This window comes from Lithobates pipiens, unplaced genomic scaffold (assembly GCF_037356315.1).
Source record: "Lithobates pipiens isolate NorthernLeopardFrog02 unplaced genomic scaffold, aLitPip1_a1.2 Scaffold_27, whole genome shotgun sequence".
NCBI classification, from domain to species: Eukaryota; Metazoa; Chordata; class Amphibia; order Anura; family Ranidae; genus Lithobates; species Lithobates pipiens.
The window spans coordinates 112,541,965-112,563,875 of NW_027507788.1; positions in this window are offsets into that span (position 1 = coordinate 112,541,965).

The window sequence follows — 21,911 nt, forward strand, 5'->3', positions numbered from 1 at the left end:
ATTTATATAAGGTACACTGACAAGTGCTAAGAGTTAAAGTGCAAAAAACTCAAATAAAATTCAAAGTGACTAGTGCACACTCAAATAAAGTGACTAGTGCACACACATAAAATGATCAAATATTATAATCACACTCAGAAATCAATCTGTAAAGCAAGCTTCCTTTCTCTTATATCGGATGATATTGTGGCAGATGAACCAGGTTTAAACAGTAATAGTTACTCTATGACCATCAATGTAGAACCAACAGGACTGGATGTAGCATAATCCACAAATAAAAGAAAAGACTTATTCTTGGACATTGTTCAGTAGGGTGTTTGAATGGATCTTGTAATAACTGTCACAGCCGCGCCATGTAATCTCCTTTGGGTTGCCGAGTTACAGAGGACAGAGTCACAGGAGGTGCTCCATGTGCACACTACTGAGTGTACAGACCGAGGTGTACAGGAAACTGGCAGCGCACAGCGGACACCTCCTCCACTTCTTCTACACACTACTGACGGTCACTACTGTGCGCTGCCAGTTTCCTGTAAAGGAGATTACATGGCGCGGCTGTGACAGTTTTACAAGATCCATTCAAACACCCTACTGAACATCGTCCAAGAATAAGTCTTTTCTTTTATTTGAGGAGTGTGCCACTGAATTGTTTGCATGATTTGCACAGCACAAAATATGGATTTATCTGTTGCCTGAACTACACGACAGCAATAGTTGCACTGTTTTTATTTCCAGTTTTTTCATCCATGCGACTAATTACTTGGACTCATTGGCACTTATCACTTTATTTATACGGATTGCTTTACGGATTGATTTCTGAGTGTGATTATTTTATTTGATCATTTTATGTGTGTGCACTAGTCACTTTATTTGAGTGTGCACTAGTCACTTTGAGTTTTATTTGAGTTTTTTGCACTTTAACTCTTAGCACTTGTCAGTGTACCTTATATAAATCACCATGACACTTTGATTCACATTATTTATTCAATAATTGCTATTTATTTTTAATATCATTCATTTACCATAGGAATATACAACGTGTTCACGATTAACTATTTTTATGGTGTAATATATATATATTTTTTTATTTGTCACCCCCCCCCCCCCCCCCCCCCCCGACCATCCACTCCCCTTCCCTCCCTGTTTCCCTTGTCCTTTTCCCTTTTCCTTATACAGCGCAGCACTATTACACTTGCATTTGTTTTTACTGGGGTCAGATTTTTTTCCCCTAATCAGTGTGTGCAGCGGTAGCCCATCTTCCCTTCATATTATACCTATAGGGTCCAGCGCAGAGGTACTATACACAATACATTCCCCGGTACTACACGCTTCTCTTGAAACCACAGTGCCACCAGCAGGTGATCCAGGTCCTGACAACATGTCTCTGGCTTTTGATGATGTCTGGGGCATTAGCACCTAAGTATTAACCTTTTCTTTAAAATATTTCATTTGGAAAGATCTGATGACTCCAGTGCTTACATTCAAGCCCAAAGCAATTTTTAAGGCAGTCACTACATCTTAACTTATGAGAACAATACCTACATAGAAATTTTACAAAGTTGCTTATATTAATACACATGTTGCTCCTGTGTGCATATACAAAGCATATACTAATATTTTTTTTATCATAATATATTTAAATGATAATAAATAACTTGACAAAGAAAAAGATTCCCTTATTTTGGGGTTTATCAACAATTATGTTACATAACAAAGATAAAACAGAAGGAAAAATGCATTAATGAGTAAAAAAATAACCTATCAATCTGTGGTTCTATCTCTAAATACCAGCTCTGTGGCTTACGCATGTATTTGCAAATGTGTGCAGACTAAACCCTTGTTTTAACGCCTGGATGACCACTAGCTCCCTCAAACTCAACAAATCAAAAACAGAGGTTCTTTTCCTACACGCAAACCAAAATTCCAAAACTAAGACCCCATGGAGACCTCCCACCATCTTTGGACAGACCATTTCTCCAAGCACCAAAGCCAAGAGTCTTAGAGTCATCTTTGACTCAGAAATGTCAATGGATGCACAAATAGGATCAGTAGTCAGCGGATCTCACCATTTCCTCCGCCTACTACGTAGACTCATCCCCTTCATTCCAAGAGAGGACAAAGCAGCAGTAGTTGGAACAATTATTAATTCCCAACTCGACAACCCAACTCCCTCTACATAGGTCTTGCATCCTTACAACTCATCCATAACACAGCGGCAAGACTGATAACAGGAAAAAAACTCTGGGAATCCATATCCCCCACCCTGAGGAGCCTACATTGGCTAACTGTAAAGTCTCGGATTACATTCAAGATCCTCTGCCTCGCCCACAAATGCATACACGGAAACACTCCTCAATACCTATGCGAGAAGATAACACACTACACACCCAATCGCAGTCTTCGATCACCTAATCAAAACCTCCTCCTCATTTCCAAATCCCGCTACAAATCAAAGGGAGAACAAAGATTCACAGTCCAAAGACCACGGCTACGGAACGCTCTACCGACTTACATCCGCATGGAAGAAAACCATCAGGCCTTCAGGAAAAAACTCAAGACCTACCTCTTCTAAGAAGCTAGACAACACAGGACAGCGCCTTGAGGTGATTCAGTTTGCATTTGCAGCGCTATACAAATCATTCATTCATTCATTCATTCAACGCATACTGTTAGATTTGGTTGTCTGTGGGCTGGCCGGTGAGTAAAGCTTGTTTCTTTCCTTAGATCTATCCTTGGGTTTGTTTATATCTATGTAGCCTTCCTATGCTACTCACTGCTAAGGCCAGTTACATATAGGTGGGGGTGGTGGACACCTTTTTTGTTGTAGAATTACTGTTATAAAAATATTTGTTTAACCTTTGGCACATCTATATTCAAACCTCCCAAATTTAATGGAGTCTGTAAGTTGGGACATTAATTTATTCATGGGAAATTGAGAAAAGCAAATACAAAAGGTCCACAAAAACAGCTTGCAGCAATCAGAGGGTTTGCTGAATATTTGGGGCACAAATGTAAAATAGCACCTTCTTGAGTTTCACATTCAAGAGCAATTAATCATGAAGGTATCATAATTAAAGAAAATCTATAATCATTTTAAGCCAAATTATTTCACTGTTATAAGTTTATTTTTTGTCAACTGTCATTTTGCATCTTTTTTTACAATGTGTATAAAATATTTATTTTACAAATTATATTTAATACAAGGTACATGTGCACCCATGACAAAGGATTCACAGAGCATTATGGGTTTACCAAAGAAAAAGTAAGGGGAAAAATGTTTGCTTTAAGACTAGTTCTTTTGAATTGAAAATCTCTTTAACATCATGTGGGTTGATCAGGCAGACCAGAAAATGAAGGGGGGAGATATTGCTTTGACTTATTCAGTTCTGTATGTAAACATGAGCTTAAGCTTTTAAAGTGGTTGTAAACCTTTTACAACCACTTTATACTACAGGCAAGCCTATAATTAGGCTTATCTGTAGCTACACTGGATATCTCCTAAACCTGCATGGTTTAGGAGATATCCCTGTATTAGCATGTGCCGACGTCATCGGCACATGCGCACGTATGTGCCACTGCTTCAGTTGTACTGTGCTGTTACCGGCGGCCCCCACACGCATGCGCGGGAGTGATGTCATTGTGGCTCTTGCCAATCACAGCGCTGGAGCCGCGATACATGGAAGTAACCCTCCAGGGAGATGACTGCTGTTGGAGTGGTGAACGAGGACTGCTGTGGGGGCTTCGATCTTAGGTAAGTAATTCATAATTTAATTTTTTAAACAGGTTCTGTATGTCGGCAGAATGGCATGGGCAGGCATATTGGCGTACAGGTACGTCCAATCTTTAATGCCGTCCTGCCATCGCAAGCGCACCGCCGGCGGTGCGCTCGTGTGCTGGTCGGGACCCTCGTGAGTCCGGTCGCGGGTCCCGCGGACTTGCTTGCTGCGGGCATAATCACGATCGTCTCACGGAGCAGCTGAACGGGGAGATGCCGTTGTAAACAGCATTTCCCCATTCTGCCTAGCAACTAGTTACACTGATCTGCGCTCCATGTGATTTGAGCAGAGATCAGTGTTCAATAAATGAAAGCCCAGCCCCCAACAGTTAGTAACACACCCCTAGGAACACTTAACCCCTACACTGCCACCCACTGGTTAACCCCTTCACTGCCAGTGTCATTTACACAGGAATCACTGCATTTATATAGCAGTGATTGCTGTATAAATGGCAAAGGTCCCAAAAATGTGTCAAAAATGTCCACTATAATGTCACAGTCACAATAAAAATCGCTGATCACCACCATTGCTAGTAAAAAAAAAAGTATTAATAAAAATGCCATAAAACTATGCCCTATTTTGTAAACGCTATAACTTTTGTGCAAACCAATCAATAATCGCTTATTGTGATTTTTTTTTACCAAAAATATGTAGAAGAATACGTATGGGCCTAAACTGAGGGAAAAAAATGTTTTTTTATATATTTTTTGGGGGATATTTATTGTAACAAAAAGTTAAAAATAATGTGTTTTTTTCAAAATTGTCGCTCTATTTTTATTTATAGCGCAAAAAATAAAAACCGCAGGGGTGATCAAATACCACCAAAAGAAAGCTCTATTTGTGGGAAAAAAAGGACGTCAATTTTGTTTGGGAGCCACGTCACGCAACTGTGCAATTTTCAGTTAAAGTGACGCAGTGCTGAATTGTAAAAAGTGGTCTGGTCTTTGGCCAGCAAAATGGTCCGGGGCTGAAGTGGTTAAGGTCTGTAACCAACAGGTATTTTTCATAGGAGGAGCTAAAATAGATAGGAAGCATACAATAATGAGCTTTAAGGTTCACCTGCTCTATGGATATTTACATCTGAAATATGCATATACCATATTTCATATTCACTTCACTAAACATGAAAAATGTATCTTTAAATATTGTTTTTTTTGTCTTTATAATATATATATATATATATATATATATATATATATATATATATATATATGTATGTATATATATAGATAGATAGATATTAGGGCTGTCCAAATTAAAGAGTAATTCCTCTATTAATCTAAATTGTTTTGATCAATCAAAGTACTCACCTCTTTGCCGGCTTCTGGGTCTTCAGGGTGTTCCATCGGAGATCTGGTGACGTCGCGGACATCGATGTTACTGGACTCCTCCCCCCTTCCCCAAGTGCCTCCGTCTGCTAACGAAGGGAAGGAGTCCGGTGACGTTGAAGTTCTGATTGAACGTAACACGATCGGGGAGGAGCTACACATGACCTCACCTGCTGTTGCCCTACGAAACTAACGCGATTGTTGGCTTCACATGCTGTGTTTTTATCATCTTTATGTGAGTATTTTGTGTTTGAACACAAGTGTGAGTTTAAAACGTATTTGTATGAACTGTGAAGTTAAGTCATGGATTGTGGAAACTAACTAGTGTCGGGTGATTGTATATAGTGTATACCACATTTACCACTGACTAATGCAGAGTTGCAATGCAAGGAGATCAGCTAAAAGTAGTTGGATCTGTAGGTGCATTATAATTAATCGAAATTAGTTGATTGATCGATTAACAAAAAAAATAGATTAATCGAACGCAAAAATTTTAATCAGTAACAGCCCTAATATATATCTATATCTAGATAGATAGATAGATAGATAGATAGATAGATAGATAGATATTAAACATTGTCTACCTTATTTTCATTCTCCTTTGGGAGTCCTTTGAGTGCCTACTAAATCCTATTGTATACTGCTTTATCCGTGGGAAGCACAGAGGAATTATATTGGATTGAGTGCTAGTACAGCTATTCTTTATATATACTTAAAATTTGATTGAAGCTATACACTTGCAGAAAAGAGGCTCATGAAAATAAAAAGAAATTCTAGGCCTCCCCAGCAATCCAGCCAGTTCCTTTTTTTAGGAAAGGAGTACCAGAGGCTGCCTTGTGTTCAAATGGCTTGGCTGTTAAGATAGCAAAAAAACACATTTGCAGGTAGTGTTTCAATTAATAACATAAGTTGGCTTCAGTGGCGGCTGGTGAGATTTTAGGATGGGGGGCGCCAGACCCCACCTTTCCTTTTTGACCCCACCCTCTTGACACCCTCTTGATGAAAACGGGCGTGGTTTCAGCAAAATAGTGGGCGTAAATTAAAGAGGCGTGACTCTAAGTGGGTGTGGTTAGCGACTGAGATGAACGAGGGAGGGAGAGAGGGAGAGAGAGATGGAGAGACAGTAGGTCCAGATCCTACACCACAATTGAAATATGTGTATTCCAGAGAGTTTAACAATCAGCAGATAAAGATACTTCAAACACCTGGTGTTAGCGCTTCAATTATCCCGGAACAATGGTTGTTATGGTGTCAGGATGATTGAAACGCATTATTTCTATTATTACATTGTAATATCAAATTAAATCATTCAACTCACCATAATGCAGAATCAGTGGGAGCCCTGAGCGTGTCACCTGCCACGTTGCCTGCCACCAGATGCCATCAGGTGCCCCCAGCAGAGTCCCTCCTTTACATCAGGTGCCCTCAGCAGAGTCCCTCCTTATATCAGGTGCCCGCAGCAGAGTCCCTCCTTACATCTGTGGTCCCAGCGGAGTCCATCCTTACAGAAGGACCCCCCAGCAGTGGAGTCATCCTCACATCTGTGTCCCTGTCAGCGGAGCCCTTCCTTACATCTGTGTCCCTATCAGCGGAGCCCCTCCTTACATCTGTGTCCCCATCAGCGGAGCCCTTCCTTACATCTGTATCCTCATCAGTGGAGCCGCTGCTTACATCTGTGTCCCCATCAGTGTAGTCCCTCCTTACATTTGTGTCCTCATCAGCGGAGTCCCTCCTTACATCTGTGTCACCATCAGCAGCAGAGTCCTCCTCACCTGTGTCCCCGGTGGCATAGCCCTCCGACGGTGGCGGCCATCTTTTTGTAGCCTGCCTGAAGTGATGTCTGGTCTCACACTGAGAACAAAGCACTCAGCCATAGTGATACAAGGGCGCCCCCTATGGACGGGCCGCCACTGGCTGGTGTACACAAAAACGTGTTTCTAAAACCTGCACCGTCTGATATTTTTAAACACAATAAATGGAATACTATAGTATATATGTAATAATAGGTAGTAAGTAGTTGGGTACTATTCCAAATAATACAACAACATTAAGCTAATTAGGCAAAGCATTGCACACATATTAGGAAGGATCATTTCAGTAATATTGCATATGCTTCAAAATCAGAAAATTAGATATTTGCCAAATGTTAAAAAGAAGCACCAAGTAACAGAAATGGAAACACACAAATGAATAGTGAAAAAGTGTTATGCTATTATGTCATTCTAGTGTTTGTCTGTGATCCATAACAACTACAAGACAGCAATAACTGCAATCTATCATCTATCATACCAGTTTTCTGGTTATGCCAGGTGCCCAACAGGGCATCCTAGTTCGTCACTGCAATCCTGACCATTGCAAAATTATTTTGCATGTTGAAAGTCCAGCATGCCCCTTCTCCCTTTTTATTACTTGGTCCAGCCATTGTGCTTGAAGTTCCCCCATTAAAACGTAACACATAGAGCAAAAAAAAAAAAAAACCTCACAAAACCCAAGAGTTTCATGGACCTGGGAAACAGAACTCCTATTTCTAGAATAATTTATAAATATTCACAGCTGATTCACCAGATTTCATTCTTAAACAAGAAAATTCACCAATATTGTAACATTTATTTACAACATAGCACATGTGGCACATTTATTTAAATGTAGACTTGGCAAATGTGCAGTAGATAGGACATCTATATGACTCTTCATATAGTGCCTACAATTGTGCAGGCAGTGAAATGTACTTAAAGTGGATCTTCAGTAATTTTTTATTTTACAAAAGTTTTTATTGTAGAGTAACAAGATTACGGGTCAATACAATAGGCTTACAGTGTGATGCCGGTACAGGAAGTTTCAGTCCAGTACAATTAAAGTAAATTTCCAGGTAACATTGTACACATTCCCTGGATCAAAACAGACCCTGGGTTCACAGAAATGCAACACAAACATGGCCTGGAGAATGCCTGAAGCCTATGGTGATCATATCTAGCGTAGTTGAAGGATGAAAAGGGAAAAAAAGAAAAAAAAAGGAGGGAAGGAAGGAGGGGGAAAGTTAAGGGACAAGAGAAGATTGGAGGGAAAAGAAGGTTTAGAGTGCCTCAGAGGAATAGGGGGGTCTGGAGGGAAGAGAGGGAAGTCAGAAAGAGGAAAGGGGGGATGGGCCCACGGGGTGTGCCCCACCGGGCTCCTACAGCGACAGCAAGGTGGTATCGAATCTGGGAGAATGGTGATACTCTATCCAGGGTTGCCAGACTCTAAGAAATTTGGCATGAGTGTCAGAGAGAACAGAAGACAGTTTTTCATTGACCATGACATCATTCAGACGATTTTTGACCGCCTCAAAACTAAGGGCCGGGGTTCTCCATGCTCGCGCTATAGTCAGTTTAGTTGCGGTAAAAAGATGCTGTGCCAGCTGCCGTTCGGAGCGTAGCAGTTCTGGTATCGCTTTCCCGAGAAGAGCCTCGAAAGGATCCCTTTTTAGGTTCACCCGGAGTAAACTGCGGAGTAACGCGTAGACCCTGACCCATAATCTGCACACCTTCGGGCAAGTCCACCAAATGTGGGCCATTGTACCCTCCTGGTCACACCCCCTGAAACAGAGAGGGGAGCAGGTGGGAAAAAAGCGGGCTAGGCGTGTTGGGGTGTAATACCACCGGTATAGGACCTTGTAGGCGTTCTCTAGAGTCGTGACATTGCAGGAGCATTTTGACAAGGTTAGGGTCATTACCTGCCAATCCTCCGGGTCCAGCTGTTTCCCCAGGTCCCTCTCCCACTGCAGGTGATAGGATCGCACCGGGGGTTTCTTCCCGGTGATCAAGGCTGAATATATTAAGGAAATCAGACCAGGAGAGTGAGGCCTGGATCTGCAGATGCTCTCGAACGGTGACAACCGGTATGGGGCATCCTGGGACTTGATGAGGCTTTGCAGGAAGTGATGAAGCTGGAGGTATCTAAAATACTCCCTTAAGGGTATATCATGAGACGAGCGCAAGGCTGCAAATGGTAGTATTCTAGTAGGAGTAAGTAAGGAATGAACGTCTACGAAGCCATTGAGGGTCCACCATTTAAACTGTGCAGAATTATCAAGACCCGGGGGGAAAAGGGGGCAACGAAGGAGTCGCAGCAGCGGGAGATGGGAAGAAGCCAACCCTGCCGAATACTTCACTGAGTCCCAAACTCTCAAAGTGTGGAGCATGCAGGGCCCCGTAACCGTGGGGCGGAGTTTTGGCGGGAGCCAGGGTAAGGAGGAAATGGGGATGGGGTCCACGTCGAGTAGGTCGATAGTAGCCCACAAAGGGAGCTGATGCGTCTCGTGGAGATGAGAAAGGGGTGCTATGGTGGCTGCTATATAGTAGTCTCTTAGATTTGGGACTGCCAGGCCTCCATTTGCTCTCTTAGCGAACATGATTTGTCTATTGATACGGGGGCGGGATGAGCCCCAGATAAATTGTAGGACCCTACGCTGGTGAATATTGAGGATGTGTGGAGGAATCGAGATTGGGAGGACCCGAAAATAATATAGTAGCTTCGGGAGATATGCCATTCTGACGGCCGATATCCTCCCGAACCAAGAGAGGGGAAAAGATGACCACGATGTCAGCATATCCGATAGTCGCTTGAACAATGGGGGGTAGTTAGCCTGATATAGGGCCTGATATGTGGAGGTGATGTAAATTCCCAAATAGGGTAAGGAGGAGACCCATTGATAGGGAAAGGCCGCTCGCAAGTCCCTCAGTAGTTCCTGGGTCAGGTTGGTCGACAACGCCTTCGATTTCGACGGGTTGATCTGGAGCCCTGAGAGTGATGCAAAAGTCTGTAGTAGGGAGTGTAGATTGGGCAGAGAGGTTCTAGGGGAAGTGACAAAAAGGAGAATGTCATCAGCAAACAGGGAGACCTTATGGGGAGAGCCGGCTATTTCAATGCCCTTGATGTCGGGGTGAGTCCTTATCGCTTCCGCCAGGGGTTCAAGCGCCAGTACAAAAAGAAGGGGTGACAGTGGGCAACCCTGGCGGGTCCCTCTTCGGATATCAAAGATGGGGGAGTCAAACCCGTAATATTTCACTCTTGCTCTGGGGGAATCGTATAGAGCCGATATCCAAGACATAAACGGGGACCCGAAGCCAAAGCGTCGCAGAACCGACATGAGGTAGGACCATGACAAGGTATCAAAGGCCTTAGTCATATCGAGGGAGAGAAGCATAGATTCGAGAGAGCGAGTGTGAGCTAGGTGTTGAAGTTGCACAATGCGGCGGATTGCGTCGCCAGCCTGTCTCTGGGGCACAAAACCGACCTGATCCTTTTTTATCAGACGAGGGAGAAACGAGTTTAGGCGTGTCGCCAAGATTTTTGTCAGAAGCTTCATATCGATATTGATAAGTGAGATAGGCCTGAAGTTAGCCCAAGATGTGTGATCACGATCAGGTTTCGGAATCATTACTACATTTGCCATCAAAAGATCCGGGGTAAGAGGACAATCTCTCTTCACCGAGTTGTACATAGCCACCAGATGGGGCGTCACTACTGGTGCCAATTTTCTATAATATAGCGCAGTATAACCATCCGGCCCGGGTCGCTTGCCCACTTTCAATTCTTTTATGGCCTGTAGAACTTCTGAGGGTTGGATGTCCCTATCCATAAGGGTGACATGAGCCCCCGTCAAGGATGGGAGTGAGAGGCCAGCAAGAAAGTCTGCCGTTCTCTGAGTTGAGGGCCCCCCCGATGCCGTATACAACTTAGCTAGGCGGAACCCAAACTCCTCTAGGACATGCTTTGGGTTCCCGGACAGGACGTTGTTGCGGTCCCTCAAAATAATCGGGGTTACCTTGGGGGCAAATGTTCGGAGTCTGTTGGCCAGCATGCGCGTCGGTTTATTTGCTCTCTGGTACCATCGCTGGCGGGACCAGCGAAGTGCTCGCTCGGCCTCCTCAGTGAGGTACAAATCAAGCTCAGATCTGGTTCGTTCCAGAAGCTTGCGGTTGCTCGGGGTAGGAAACTGCTTGAACCTCTCAGATATCTCTGCCAAACGGGACTCAATCTCCCTTCGTCTCTTCTCTCTAGTTTTCTTCCGGACTGAGGCTAGGCCAATTATACGTCCGCGCAACACTGCTTTATAGGCCTCCCAGAGGACCACCGGTGAGGTCACTGAGCCCATGTTTTCGCGAAAATAGTCCTCAGAGGCCTTAATTATCTCCTGTGTAGTTTCTACATGGGAAAGGAGCGAGTCGTTCATGACCCAGGGGGAAAGTCGGGGTCTATCCAGGATAGAACGGCAGACAATCAAGACAGGGTCATGGTCCGACCACGGTACGGCCAAGACTGAGGCCGTTTCCACCAGTGGCAGGTGTCGTCTCAGCATGAACATGTGGTCAATCCGTGAGTGGACCTGGTGGGGGTGGGAATAATGGGTATAGTCTCTGCCCTGTGGATGACATTCCCTCCATAGATCAACTAAGTCCAGAGATTGTAGGGCACCGTTGAATAAAGCGGCGCTCGTCGTCGGGCCCTTCTTTTCTGGCGGGTGCTTGTCTACTTTAGAGTTAGGGATCAGGTTGGAGTCTCCCGCCAGTAGAAGGGTGCCCTTGCCATGGGAAGCCAGCAGTGCGCAGACATGGGTCAAAAAGGGTCCGGGATTCACATTGGGGGCATAGTACGTCAGTATGGTCACTTCCGTGTCATGAACAGTGCCTTGAAGCAGTAAATATCTGCCGTCAGGATCAGCTATCTGTCTAGCGCAACCAAATGGAACTGATTTACGGAACGCCACGAGAACCCCTCGCTGTTTAGTTGGAGCATTCGCCATAAAAACTTGGGGAAATTGAGCATCAAAGTATTTAGGATGAGAGGTCTCAGAAAAATGTGTCTCCTGTAAGCAAGCAATATCAATGTGTTGTCTGCGAAGGTACTTAAATATTTTAACTCTCTTGTGGGGGGAATTCATTCCCTGAACATTCAGGGACAGCCATTTAATCGTCATTGATAGAGTAACAGAAAAACGCTTACCTGGAGTCGAAGATCACACCCCGTGCGCCCGGAGGAGAGAGGGAGAAAGGAAAGAAGTACAGAGGGGGATAGAGAAGGGATAAAAAGCATCATTATAGCACAGATGGTAGAGACATGCAATGCTAGGTACCAAAACTTATTATACAGCAAGATTGCTATCGGTCGTGGGATACAAGACCCACTTCGCGGTTGGGAGTTGGCTCGAGCAGGAGTCCGAGCCAAGAACCAACACATGGGGGTGCGGTGGTCCGTCGGAAACCACCTGACTTAACATTAACAATTATTGCAAACGTCAAAAAACATGACAACAGTGGCATAACTGCATAAAACAGGAGTACGAACATTAATAAGGATAAACAAAAGAAAAATAATACTGGCATAAGGAACAGAGAGCCCAGACGCTAAGGCCTGTAAGAAATTTCCTCGGTCAGACGGTAAGTCCCTGTTCAGAAATAAAAAAGAAACAAACATGCAACCTGAGGTTAGTACTGTCTGAATACCGTCTGTGTCCAGCCTTAGAGACACTCGGCCACATGAAACAGAAATAAAAGAACAAAAATAAGAAACCCATAGGCCGAGTCGCGCCCTGTCTGGAATGAAACTCTCCATGTATAGGCCCATAAAGCAAGAGTGTAGGAGCAGGAACCTAGTCCCCGGGTGGCCACGGTGACTGACCCCCTGGACTAGTAATTCCCGGGTAGCAAGGGGGGGGACCCGTTTCCTGAGGTCAAGAGCCATGAACCATAACCGCCCGTTACCCCGAGGGGCAGAAAATAGGGGAAAAAAAAAAAAGGGGGGGGGGAGGGGGGGAGAAACACACAAAAAAAAAATAAATAAATAAATAAATAAATAAAAAAACACTTCTAGAAGGGTAATGGACAGACATGAGACTATATGTGAAAAAGAAAAACATTGGGTGAAACATTTGAGAGAGAGAAAAAAAAAAAAAGGGCAGTCACCCCCGGAGAAAAACCAGCGTACTTGGAAATGATGGACTGTAGTAAACCGGAGTTGTAGGAAGCCCCAGTCCATCCAAGGTATAAAGGGGGGGCTCAGTGTGGCTTCCACTTGAGTCTTGAAAAAGAATACACGGGAACCCCATTCTTATTGCCTGGGGCGTCCAAAGTACAACAGACTCTCTCAATATCTGCCTGCAGGACCCTGGACGGCAGCGGTTAGAAAAAAAATGAAAAAGAAAAGGAGGCAGTCAAGCAAGTCAAAGCAAAAAAAAACGGGATCCTTTCTGACTTCTAGCGATGGCCACCCGTGGAGGCCTCTTGAAATTTCTGAGCCTTGAGGGAACGGAGGGCTTGAGATCCGCTCTGAGATGATTGTGAGGGTAGCCGCGGGGCTCTGGAAGGGCCCGGGCGGGCCATGGCGGCCTCAGGCTGGGAGGGGGGAAGGTCAAACTGAAGTTCCTGGAATTGCCGTCGCAGGTCCGGCAGGGAAGAAGCATGAAACTGGCGTCCCAAATGGTAAAAAGAAAGTTTAAAGGGGAATCCCCACCGATAGCGAATGTTCCTGGACTGTAAGATTTGCAGATAGGGCTTCATATTTCGCCTCTTAGCAATAGTAACCGGGGAAAGATCCGCAAATAGTTGAAGGGGATGACCTTGAAACGATATGTCTGGTAGGTCTCTGGCGGCTTGGAGGAGTCGCTCTTTGGTCCTGTAGAAGTGGAATTTTATAATAACGTCCCTGGGCGGACCCTCCGTAGGCTTGGGAGCGAGGGACCTGTGTATGCGATCGAATTCAAGGCGCTCAGTCGGGATGTCGGGTGCGAGCTCCTGAAAGAATGCCGTTGCTGTACCCTGGAGGTCTATAATGGTCTCCGGGAGGCCTCGGATGCGGAGGTTGCCCCTGCGGGCCCTGTTTTCAGAGTCCTCAAGTTTATCCTGTAGAACAAGAAGTTCTGCGTTAAGCTTTTCTACCTCCTCCTCGTGACCCTCCAGCACCGTGGTCGTCAGGTCCATCCTCTCCTCCAGCTGATTTGTGCGGTGTCCCAGCTCCTTGAGACCTTTCACCAGTTCCGCAGATAACTTACGGGAAGCCGCGTTGATCTCATCTCTTACTATAGTGCAGAATTTCTGCAGCAGGGCATCTGAGCCTGTGTCCACTGGGCTGGCCAGATTTGATGGGAATTGTGACAGACTATCGTCCGACTGATGAGTGGTGTCATCAGGTTCTGGGGATTCGGGCGCCATCCTGCCTTTCCCTTTCGCCTTCCCCGGTGCCGGGGATGTTTTCTGTTGTGATTTGTTGCGGGGGCGATTCCGGGGCGTATTATACATCCCCGCCGCTTGCTCAGTAGCGCACGGCCGGGGCAGTAGTGGCAAAGAAATATAACTGGGTATGCCTTATATGTCAAGTGGTACTTCCGACGGCGCGACACTAAGGGACTACACTGTCATCCCAGCGTCCGCGCAAGCACCTCCATACAAGTTCAGTCACTTACTCCAGGGCCACTGACATACATTGAGTGCAGAAGGTAGAGGTTATTGGGGAGGGGGGGGCCAGGTCTCAGCCCAGGGAGCAAAGGATGCCTGCAGTGAGGTGGAGGGTGTACCAAGATGGCCGCCTACCTCTGCTTCTTCTATTGTCCCTCTCTGGCTTACCTCCCAGTAAGGCCAGGCCGACACCTCCAAATTGGGGCCTCAGGTCGCAGGGGTCTCCTCGCATCCACGGCGAACCGATCGCTGTGCTGTGGGCGCTGAGCGGCACTCCTGGGCGGAGGCTCCGGCGCCTCCGCAGGCCGCAAGATGGCGGCCGGGGCTCGAGCAGAAAAGTAGGCCGCAAGCCTGATCGCGAGGCCCGCGGCCCGAAAGTGCGGCCAAAACACTCCCGGGATGTAGCGCTGGTGTTTGTCAGCAGAGCTGAGACTACCGCCGGCCGAGACTCAGCCCGATGAGGGCGGATGGCGGTAGATAGGAATTCAGCCGGCGGAGCTCAGCTAAAGCATGTCTTCCTCGCGCTGCGTCCGGCCACGCCCCCCCTTCAGTAATTTTTTCATATGTCCATCTATTAAATCTTCTGCTCTTGTTGTTTTAACTTTGGATAGTAAAACATTTTTTTCTGCAAATAAATACCTTATACTGCTCACTTGCTCTTTCTTGTCTGGTAAAAAGCCTAGGCTTATGACATCATGCACAGCTCTCTCTCTCACTCTGGTGAGAGTTTGTCTGGAAGGTAGGGGGGATGAGTCATAGGAGGGCCAATAAGAGCTACAGAGCTGGAGGTGTGCCTCTGTGTGTCTGTGTAGATCCAAGAAGTGGACAGGCAGCAGCTTCAGCTGCCCCCAGGTACAATGGTTGCAGCCAGACTCATCTGCAGCATATTTGGTAAGTACAGAATCATAGTATATATAAAATAATATGCAAAATGGTTGGAGGGATGCTTGAGAATGTTCCTCTTTAAAGCAGTTGTTTTTAAAATGTAAATGTTAAAAGTGAACCTGTGAGAATAAAAATTTTAACATTTCAATTTCTGATGTGTTTGGAAGTGACTTTCTTCAGGGTTGTTATCCTGATCCTTGCTTCATTGCACAGGGACATTTTTATTAATTAGTGTAATATCTATTCACTGGCCATTTGTTGTTCTGTTACTGCTATATTCTCATTACAAGGATATCTGCATTAATACAGGTCCTTCCAAATTCCAACCTCTGGATACCCAATTCCTTAGTGGAAAATCCTGGCCCCAAGACCATGAACCACATTTGTAGCATGCTGAAAATGACATTTTAAGCACTCACTAACACTCAAAACATTATTATTAAATGCTTCTTACTTGTTGCTATACACATTCTTTGCACATGTAACATCCTGCAAATTTTTATAAACTCTTTTTTTATACACCCTGTGATTTGCCCTTTTCAACTGCTTTTGGAAAACTAAAAATGCACTAAAAGAATTGCTACAAATGTTGTCAAATGAGGCTGAAACCAGACATGCAAATGTGCCTGTATCTGTCTTCTGTCTATAAGTATTCGCTCAAGTCATTGACCTGGAACAAGTGTGCAGCCTGTATAAAAACTCCAAACTCCTATTCTGGAGTGAAAATCAGAACGAGATACTTGGAGCCTGCATCTGATAAACAAGCCAGCAAAGATTTTCATCTTCTTATCCACACATATTCCTATTTAATTAAAATTACAAACTGGCCAACAAAAATTGATTTGATGACAGAAAACAGGATTTACTGTATATATATATATATATATATATATATATATATATATATATATATATATATATATATATATATATCAGCTATATATAAGTTTTGCTCAACAGTATGACTTCCTAAATTATAAAAAACTTGTGTTCAGCCATCAGAAACATTTCTCTAGCACCCTGGAGAGCCTGTAATCCCTTGAGATCTCTGGTGTGCTAAAATATCTGTCTGTTTATTTGCAGCTGGCATTGATGCGGCCCCATAGAGAGAAATAAAGCTTTATTACTTTCTTTTTTAGGCTACAGAAAATACAAGGCATTCTATATTCTGCAAACTATGACTTAATTTACAACTCTGTTGCATTCATGTGTTTCTACTGTATCAACTAAAACAGCCAGCTTGAATGGGCTGTGGCCATATTCTTTACATAAAAAAGGTGCCCATAAACATTAGACATTAAGCCGGCTAAAGATGGTCTGAATCTCAGCCAGTTCAGCAGGGACTGGTCACGTTTTGAAACATGTTTGGGCAGGGTGATTGTACCCAAGTTGATCGATCAATCAGCTTAGGTACAACCAGCCTGTCCTTTTTTTTTATACGATTATAGCCAGAGGCTATAGCCGCAAGCAATAATCACTGTGTATTCTCCTCATCAGTAGAACACAATAACTCCACGGAAGGGATTCCTGTTGATGGGGAAACAAGTGATTTGTCTTTCCTGCAACCCGTGCTTGCAGGAAAGAAAATCTCACCATCTATGGCCAGCTGGCAATTGCATGATTGGACAGCAATATATCATTTGTGGGATAGTGCACAAGTGTTCTTGAGGAATCAAGCAATTGAGCTTAAAAAGATGAAAAATGCTTACACTGTTTAAAAAAGGAGTGACCTATTGTTATGGGCATAAACTTGTCACAAAGACATTGGAAGACAAATCATGTATGCATGTCTAACCTCCCACCAATGTCTACTAGCAGCTTTAATCAGACTGCATGTTGCAGGTGCATGGTCTGTGTAACATTTTTCATTTTGATATACAGTATTCACCAAGGCAGTGTGTAGTGTTTAAAATGTTGTAGCTCCTTTATTCTGTTGATGTATGATTGAACAATAATAGATATGACACATATCTAGTTTAATAGAAAAAAAATATTAACACAAGTAATAATAATAATGTCACTTGACAATCTCTAATTTAAAACTAAAATACAATTGATCATAATGTACAAAATGTGTCCAAATAACACAATCATTTATGTAACTTAAATTAAATAAAACAGCCATTCAGGTAAAACCTTGCTTTAGATCCCTAGACAACCAAAATCTGTATATTAAAGAGTATCTAAACCTAGAAATATATTTTTAATACATCACATCTTACCAATCCTTGGATGTGGTGGCTGCACTTTTGTTGTGCCCTTATTTGCACCTAATGATAAGGCCAGTAACACACTTTTTGTCCTAGGATGACTACACTCATTGTGAGGGAACAACAGAACCACCCTTTGATAACCTGTGGAGAGGGTAGAATTAAATGCCATTCTAGGTTTAGATGGCCTTTAAATAAGTAACAGCCTAAAGCCTAACTCCAGCTAACACCTTTTAAGCAGTTAACGAAACAGGATTTTTTTTCCGGTTGGAATAAAGGTTTTACCTAAGTAAATTAAAGCTGGTCATTGTAAGCATCCTTTTCAGTGTTTTTCTCTAATTTCCACTTATGTTGGACAGCTTAGTCTGTTAAGGGGAGTTAATAAATCGACTTACTGGCAGGATCAATAGTGGGGAAAAAAGGTTTCTGTGTTAATGCTATTGATAAATTGTATTATATATGTCTTCTATGATTTTGGGCACAATTCAACATCCTCAGGCATAGCTCACTGTGCAATCAAAATGTTAATTAACATTGCAGCTGAGACCTAGCCTCACTCAAATGTAGTTATGTCTACGATTTGTCACTGACAGCTGCAGGTTACAGACAAACAATTGTGAATCAATCAACATGGTTCCCAATTACACTATCACCATGAAAGTCAATCATCGTGACAATTGGAAATTTGTATACAAGTTCTCTTGCAAACAAACCCCTCTGTCAGACGATATCATGGATACCCTCTCTCTCTCTCTCTCTCTCTCTCTCTCTCTCTCTCTCTCTCTCTCTCTCTCTCTCTCTCTCTCTCTCTCTCTCTCTCTCTCTCTCTCTCTCTCTCTCTCTCTCTCTCTCTCTCTCTCTCTGCACATAGCAAAGAGTAAAAGGCACACTTTTTCATAGCATTACAGTATTAAAATTTTAATTAATAAGCATTATAATTATTTAATATTCTTAGCTAATTAATAATTTGAATTCAAGCTATATTACATAGTATACTTAATTCATATTATAACTTCGTGTCAATTCAATATTAGACCATGGGATCAGTTAGTTCATTATTTTAAATTTTAAGTTGGTGTAAAGCTAAAACATTTTCTTTTAGTTTTGGATAAGAATAGTTAGAACTCATCCAGATCATTTTCTTGCTGTCTGCGTCCCATTAGGTAGATTTCCCTTAATTTCCTGCCCCAAAGTAAGGCGATGTCTCTACCGTGTTTCCCATAAAATAAGCCCGGGTCTTATATTCATTTTGGCAACAAAAGACCCAGTAGGGTTTATTTTCGGAGTAGGGCCTTGCCTGTCAGGAATCCCCAGTGGCCAGTGGAACTGAGGAAAAGTGCTTGTAAATCCTAAAATGCACTATATTATAGATTGTATAATGTAAACTGTGCATATTTCTGTAATCTATTTGTGACAAATACCTTCGTACATCTCCACTTGGCGCTTCTGTGACCCGCCTGATCGGGCTTCCCTGCTCCGAGCATTGCAGAAGGAGGGGCCGAAATCCAACACTGAAAGCTGGGAGAAAAGATGAAGTGCAGCAGGGGAGTTCAGCTGAGCTCCGAGCTACATAAATTACAGAAACATACACCGTTTATATTATATAATACTGTAATACAGTGCATTTTAGGATTTTACAACCACTTTAAACTAGGGCTTATTTTCAGGCTAGGGCTTACATTGCAGCCTTCCCCGAAAATCACAGTAGGGCTTATTTTTGGGTTAGGTCTTATTTTCTCGAAAAAACACGGTAGATGAGGTTTCCACATTGGACTATTTCCATACTTTGCTTTTTCTCAGGAGACTGTGGTGAAAGATATAATAAAATATATAAAATATTTATAAAAATGTGAGGGGTGTACTCACTTTTGTGAAATATTGTATTTCATAAGGATGGTTTGTTTATTTTTTCCATATCGATATGCAAGTATATTTTCAAATGCGTAATTGCACTTAACTATGTCAATTACTTCAGATATATTATGTGCTAGGTTGGATTTTCATTTTTTGGCAGCTACGAGGATGTGGGTAACTATTCTTCTGCAGTCGGGGGAGAAGTGTTCTATGCCTAAATTAAGGATCGCTAATGCTGGGGAGGATGGTGTAATGACTCCAGTAATATCTGAGATTTTGCAAAATATTTTGTTCCAGAAACTAGTTAGATGTTTGCATGACCAGAAGATATGTTTGAATTTACTCATCATACCACATCCTCTCCAGCATAGTGGGGATTAGGGATGGCCGAACGGTTCGCCCGGCGGTCATTTCGCAGCGAATTTCGGCTGTTCGCCATCCGCCTGATCGGCGGACTATTGCCGCCGTTAGCCCGGCGGACTTCCGTGTTTATTGTGTAAAAGAACTTTGATCTATGATGACACATCCATCATGGGGTACAGGACTAGGGATGAGCTTCGTGTTCGAGTCGAACATACGTTCGACTCGAACATCGGCTGTTCGTCCGTTCAGCGAAGTCCGAACATTTTGGTCCGTTCGTGCCAAATTCGTGTGGCGCTCACGGCCCACAATGCACTGCGATGGCGCAGTGCATTGCTGGCTCATGATTGGCCAAGCATGCACTGTGACCCCGCATGCTTGGCCAATCGCAGCGCCAGCAGCGAGGAGAGCCATGATTGGCCACAGGCAGGATGCCTGTGGCCAATCATAGCTCAGGCTGTGTAGTGCACGCCCCACACTATATAAGGCGGCCTTGTGTAGTGTGTTGGCGTCTGAAGCAGTGGGTGTTCTGTGTACCTTCAACACAGTACACACCGATCGTTTTCGGCCGATTTTCGATCTTGCTGTTGTGTAGTGGTTATTGTCTGCGTGCCCTGACCGCAGTATACACCGCTATATTCACCTCACCTATATAGCTAGTGATCTATCTTTTATAATAGAGCTTGCAGTCAGTAGTGTTAGGAGATAGTGCGTGCTGTTTGCGTGCTCTGTACCCAGTACATACCGCTATATCCACCTACATAGCTGTTCTCTATTTGAGCCCACTTGCCATCTGCAGGAGTTATTGGAAGTTGTGTGTGCCTCCAGCACAGCACAGTATACATTTGTATATACCCCTTTATCTCTGGTGTTCTATAATAAAGGCATCTGCAGGAGTTAGTGGGTGTTCTGTGTACCTTCAACACAGTACACACCGATCGTTTTCGGACTATTTTCGATCTTGCTGTTGTGTAGTGGTGGTTGTCTGCGTGCCCTGACCGCAGTATACACCGCTATATTCACCTCACCTATATAGCTAGTGATCTATCCTTTATAATAGAGCTTGCAGTCAGTAGTGTTAGGAGCTAGTGCGTGCTGTTTGCGTGCTCTGTACCCAGTACATACCGCTATATCCACCTACATAGCTCTTCTCTATTTGAGACCACTTGCCATCTGCAGGAGTTATTGGAAGTTGTGTGTGCCTCCAGCACAGCACAGTATATATCTGTATATACCCCTTTATCTCTGGTGTTCTATAATAAAGGCATCTGCAGGAGTTAGTGGGTGTTGTGTGCCTCTAGCACAATATACACTACCCAACTGCTTTTTTACCCAACTCCCTTCAGGCCATTACCATGTCTGGAAGGCCAGCAAGGAGAGGCAGACAGGCGCGAGCCGATAAAAGAGGGCAAGCAGGCTCTGTGTCTAGAGACAACAGTGCTGGTCGTGGACGCGGTGCATTGTCATCAGCACGTGGCCATGGGACACGCTTGTCCTTCTTTTCGGCAGCTGGACATGTTGAGCCGCAACATGCCAACGACTTGGTAGAGTGGATGACCGAGCCCTCTTCATCCTCCTCATCCTCTCTCACCCAGGCTCAGGGTACTAGCAAAGCAGCTGCCAACGCATCGTCTTCCCTCCTCTCAATGTCATCATCAGTGAATCCTTCCCTAGACCCACCACGTCCTCCTGAGGAGTCTCCTGAACTTTTTGAGCACAGTGTTGGGTACATGCTCCAGGAGGATGCCCAGTGTTTTGTGGGCTCTGATGATGACACTCAGCTAGAGGAAGGCAGTAGCGTGAGCGCAGAGAGAGGGGATGCTCAAGAAGGACAGCAATCTGGCAGTCATGTTCCACAAGCTGCAGCATACTGCCAGGTTTGCTACAGCGATGAAGAGGGAGGGGATGATGAGGGCACTGACTCCACATGGGTGCCTGGAAGGAGAGAGGAGGAGGAGGAGGAGGAGGAGGAGGAGGCACATGTCCAACGAGGCAGGATGCCCTCCGGGGGCCAGCTTAGGGGCAGCACACCGACTGAATCACACCGCAGAGCTCCGCCTGTGCAGAGCG